The sequence below is a fragment of the Mesitornis unicolor genome, unplaced genomic scaffold (genome assembly GCF_000695765.1).
Source record: "Mesitornis unicolor isolate BGI_N332 unplaced genomic scaffold, ASM69576v1 scaffold37880, whole genome shotgun sequence".
NCBI classification, from domain to species: domain Eukaryota; kingdom Metazoa; phylum Chordata; class Aves; order Mesitornithiformes; family Mesitornithidae; genus Mesitornis; species Mesitornis unicolor.
In genome coordinates, this window is record NW_010156924.1 from 5,204 (window position 1) to 10,338 (window position 5,135).

Below are 5,135 nucleotides of genomic sequence, written 5' to 3' on the forward strand. Positions count from 1 at the left end.
TGGCTAGGACGGGAGAGCTCAGAGCTGCGGTGTGTAAATGCCTTTCAGGTGTCAGGTGCCTGCAGAGGAAGAACCAACTGGGCAAAAGGTGTGGTACGTGATCTGAAAGTTTAGTTAGGTGTGTGTGTTAGAGCTTCTAAGTGCAGAAATTAGCTGATACACAAAAAATAATGTGGCTGTGTTGCTGGACTGAACTGCCTTGGCTAGGACGGGAGAGCTCAGAGCTGCGGTGTGTAAATGCCTTTCAGGTGTCAGGTGCCTGCAGAGGAAGAACCAACTGGGCAAAAGGTGTGGTACGTGATCTGAAAGTTTAGTTAGGTGTGTGTGTTAGAGCTTCTAAGTGCAGAAATTAGCTGATACACAAAAAATAATGTGGCTGTGTTGCTGGACTGAACTGCCTGGGGTCTGTACCCTGCTTGCACAAAGCAGCTGAGCTTTCAGGAGAGGACAGAGCATCCACTGACTGTGGAAGAGGGGCTGGGCAGTGTTTGCAAAAGCCCTTGTGGCGTGGAGCTGCGATGAGACGTTTGCTGTTCCAGGGTTAGAGCCCCACCACAGCTGCATCTGAGTGTGGCTGTGACAGAGGACACAGCTTGAGGGTTTGGGGGCAGTTTCTCCCTGGTTGGCTCTGGCCAGCGAAGCTGTCTGCCTTGGCAGAGGTGAGAGATGGCTCCTCTCTCGCTTGCTGGGTAGGCAGCAAAAGGCGGTGAGCTGAATCCTACCAGCAGCAGGGCACATGGGACACAGGAGAGTGTGACTGAGCAGGCAAGCAGAACCCTCTCTGGTCACATTCAGCTCCTGCCTGATGTCCGGACTTTGGTGCTTGTAAAGCAGGGGCCAGCGGCAGCTGGTGAGACAGATGTGAGTTGTAGGGGCTGATTTCTGGAGAGAGAGGCAGGACTGGAAATATCCACCCTGGAAGGGAAAAAGGCACCGGAGGCAGCGTGGCAATCAGGAAGAAGAGAGCATAGAGGCAAACCTGTGTTGACGGTGTCAGGCACCTCAAGCTTGGGTGTCTTTCTTTATTCTCACTTTGTTTTCTTCTTGCCTTTTCTTTGTTCCAGGCCAGAAAAAAAAATCCAAACCAAAAAAAGAGCACCAAACAAAAACTCCCCACAAAACAAACGGTTGGTGTGATGGCTGCAGCCTGCAGAATGATGTGCGCACTCAGTGCATGTACTGACTGTTCCTCATGCAGCAGAGACAAAGTGGCCTTCTGTCCCGTGCAGGGGAAGGTCTCAGCATGCCTGTGCCAGTGCAGTTTAGGACCGGTTTTGAAGGCATGTGAGCAAAAGAAAGTCAGGAGGGTGGTTTGTTTTTTTTTCTTTTTGGGGAAGGGTTGGTTAATTGTGCATTTGTTTCTTGGGTTTGTATTTTTGTTTTGTTTTTTAAAGGATTCCCATGAGGTCAGGAGAAACCAAGGCAGGGAGTCAACAGGCAGTGCTGTGCAGGGGCACGGCTTTCCTTACGTGTGTTCTTGGCTGGCTGACTCAGGCTTACTTGAGAACTCATTGTGCTTTCCTGCTGCTGGCTGGAGTGAGGAACGTGGTGTTTCTTCCCAGGAGGGTGTTTGCCAAGGGTGTGCTCAAATGCTTGCATCTCCCTTTGGGTGGTTTGGAGCAAGCCAGCCGTGGCTCTGCTTGTTGGGGCACCGTGACCAAGGATCTCTGTTGCCGGCCCCCATGGCTGCAGAGGATACTTCTCTCTGTGGAGTGTGTAAGGAGCATAGTGGAATTGAGGGCTGCCTGCTTGTAACCACGGGTCCATGCTTCGGTCTCTGTTGCCTTTTTGGACCTGGCTGGGGTGGCACTGGCAGTGGTTGTGCAGCCTCCTTGGATGTTCTACTGTCTGTCCCAGCCATGTTGTAAATAGATATAAATCATATATATCTATACAAAATATATATAATTTTTTACATGTTCATCTCTTGTCTCTTCTAGAGTGCTATGCTTCTTTGCTTGGGGGTCTTTTTGTTTTGTGTATTTTGTGGGGGTTTTTCTTTTGGTGATTTGTTTTTTGTTTTTTTTCTTTTTTTTTTTAAAGAGGAAATACACTGAAGAATGCAAAGGGGCGTTGCAGCTTGGGGGCTGTCCCTGTACTGAGGAGGGGCAGAGGGAAGGGACAGCCCTCAAACCATATCTTTCCAGTTTTCCGGAAATGCCAGGCGTGCTTGTGCAGGAGGGGGAAGCGATTGTGACTACACAGGCTAAGAGCCAGCAAAAGCAATTCCATACAAGGGTGGTAGCTGTGGAGCAGGATGATATCCATTTCACTCCAGAGCCAGGCAGGCAGAGAGAGGGTGATGATGCTGTCTGCCCCACCGTCCACCTCTCACAGGAAGGGGTGCAGTGGGAACCAACCTGGATCTCAGAGGCATTTGCATTCTCATCTTCTGCTCCTTGTAAAATATTACCACAAGGATGAGGCTGGTAGTGGTGGAAGGCCTGATGCTCCCTGGGCCGTTGGGATGAGCCAGCAAGAGAAAAGACATGTTTAGCAACAACTTTTAGGGTGTCTGAGGGACTTGTGCAGCTCAAGCAAGGCCATCAAAGTGCAGCTGTGGAGTAGGACAGGCACAGAGGAAGGTACTAGGCTTGCCGAGCCCACACAGGGTTTCACTGAGGTGGGGAAGGCAGGAGTGACCATACTTCTGCACCCCAGGGATGGGCACCAGGTGGGAGAGGGCATGTGGAGAGACCCTGGTGAGGGTCAGTGAAATTGCTCAGAGTCCCCACTTTCCTCCTTCAGGGCACATTTTAGCTACTGCTGTGCAACACCTCCCCCACCTGAGGTATGTGAGCAGCGTGGTACCCTTGTGTGGGGCTGCCCTCCAGCAGTGGACCTGTGGGGTGTATGTAGGGTTCATCCCCAGCTATAGGGTGTAGGAAGAGCTGGCCCCTAGCAATGGGGTTGTTGGCTATGGGCTGTGCAGCAGAGCAACCCCTGGCAGTGGGGCTGTGAGGTGTTTGCAGGGCTGTTCCCTGGTTATGGGCCTATGGGGTGTGTGTGGGGCTGAACCTCAACTATGGGGCCGTGGGTTCTCCGTGAGGCCATCCCCCAGCGATGGGGCCATGGGGTGTATTGGATGTGCATGGGCCGGGAGTTCGTGGGGAGGGCATGGGGTCCATCCCCAGAGGCCAAGTGAGGTCAGCAGCCACCTCAGCTCACGGCTGACAAGACTTGGTGGGAGCACAGGGGGAGGTGGTTTTTATCCTTCTGCCTGAAAAAAAAAAAAATCCCTTCCCCTCCACCCCCCACCCCATCCTGTGGGGCAAGGGTTCCTGGTGCCCTCCCCAGTGACACCCTCTCATGCCACCCCACTGTGGCTCCCTCTGTCCCCACTAGCAGCCATCCTGGAGGCTTTAACTCCGGAGTTTTCAGCCTGGACGTCACACCTTTCCTTTCTAGAGTTTTAACAGCCCAGCTGATGGTGTTACCAGGGTGGGCCACTGTTCAAACTAACTCACCCTCCCTGGGGCTGCCTGAAGCCTCTGCACTGCATCTTGCCACCGCCTTAGTGCGCCCACACCCCCCCCCAAAAAAAAAAAAAGTAAAAAAAAAAGTGTTGTTTTGCAGCCCATCGAGCCCACCCCTCAGGAGGGGCCAGGGCTGAGTGTTTGCACAGGGACGTGCTGTTCTAGCCTGGTGCCAACTATGTGCCAGTGTTTGTGATTTAAAGCTTGGCACTGCTGGGAAAATATGTGCCAGGCACTGCCCTAAGCTGCCAGAGCAAACCAAGCTCGCCTGTTATTGCTCACAGTGCCAAGAATTTGCTTTCCGAGAAGGATGCATTTCTTGGGGCCATGGGAAAGATTTTGAGGGGGATGGGTTTCACCTTGCTGGACCCCAGTGCAATGTGGTTATGCTCTCACTGGTTTGTAGGGGTGGCAGCTGGGAAAGGAGCTGGCAAGGGTGTAAAAGGGCACCCGAGGTGGATGCACGACCCTGTTTCTTGCAAGGTCTGGGGCAAGAGCACGTTGGGGCATTCTGGATGAGGCTGTGCCTTGTGCTCACCACAGCTTCCTCCTCTGCTGTTCCCACCATAGCATGGGGATGCTCAGGATGGTGACAGAGACTTGAGTTTGCTGCAGTTTCTGTTCCCAGAAATGCTGAGCAGAGAGGGGCTCCTTCGTGATGCTACCATCGTGATGCTACCTCACTGCCTCCGTGGAGCACAAAGACCCATTTGAGGAAGCAACGTAGAATTGTAGAATAGTTTGGGTTGGTAGGGAACCTTAAAGATCATCTAGTCCACCCCCAACAGAACAAGCAGGGACATCTTCAACCAGATCAGGTTGTTCAGAGCCCTGTCCTACCTGACCTTGAGTGTTTCCAGGGATGGGGCATCTACTACCTTTGGGCAACCTGTGCCAGTATTTCACCACCCTCATTGTAAAAAATGTCTGCCTTATATTTAGTCTAAATCTACTTTCTTTTAGTTTAAAGCAGTTACCCCTTGTCCTATTGCAAGAGGCCCTGCCAAAAAGATTGTCCCCATCTTTGACCTCTTTAAGCCCTTATTGAAAGGCTGCAGTAAGGTCTCCCCAGAGCTTTGTGTTCTCCAAGCTGAACAACCCCAGCTCTCTCAGCCTTTCTTCATAGAAGAGTTTCTTCATCCCTTAGATCATTTTTGTGGCCTCCTCTGAACCTGCTCTAACAGGTCCATGTCTTAACTGTACTGAGGACTGCACAGCTGGATGCAGTATTCCACAGGGGTCTCAACAGGGCACACACTCCCCACTTCCAGCAGACCTTTTGGTGTTCACTAGCAAGGGCATCCTTGCTCCCCGCATGTACCAGGGCTTCGGTCCTGCTGGCTGCACACCCATGGCTTTGCCAGTGGATGCTGTGTGTTGCAAAAAACGCCAGAAAACCGGGGCTGAGGCAGGGGAGGGACCCGCAGCCCCTCGGAAAATGGTGCAGGCTGCATGCCCTGTGCTGGGGGTGGCACGGTGGGGCCTAGCTTTGCTAGGATGGCAAAGCACAGACGAGGCGGGGGTGTGCGTGTGTTTGTGTGTGCTCTCTGCGGAGGCAGCAGCTCTTTCAGCCTTTTTTCATCCCAAAAAACTGCAATGCCCTTGACGGGCCTTCACCGGAAGCGGGGCCGGAAACGGAACCGGCGCGGCCTCGCCCCG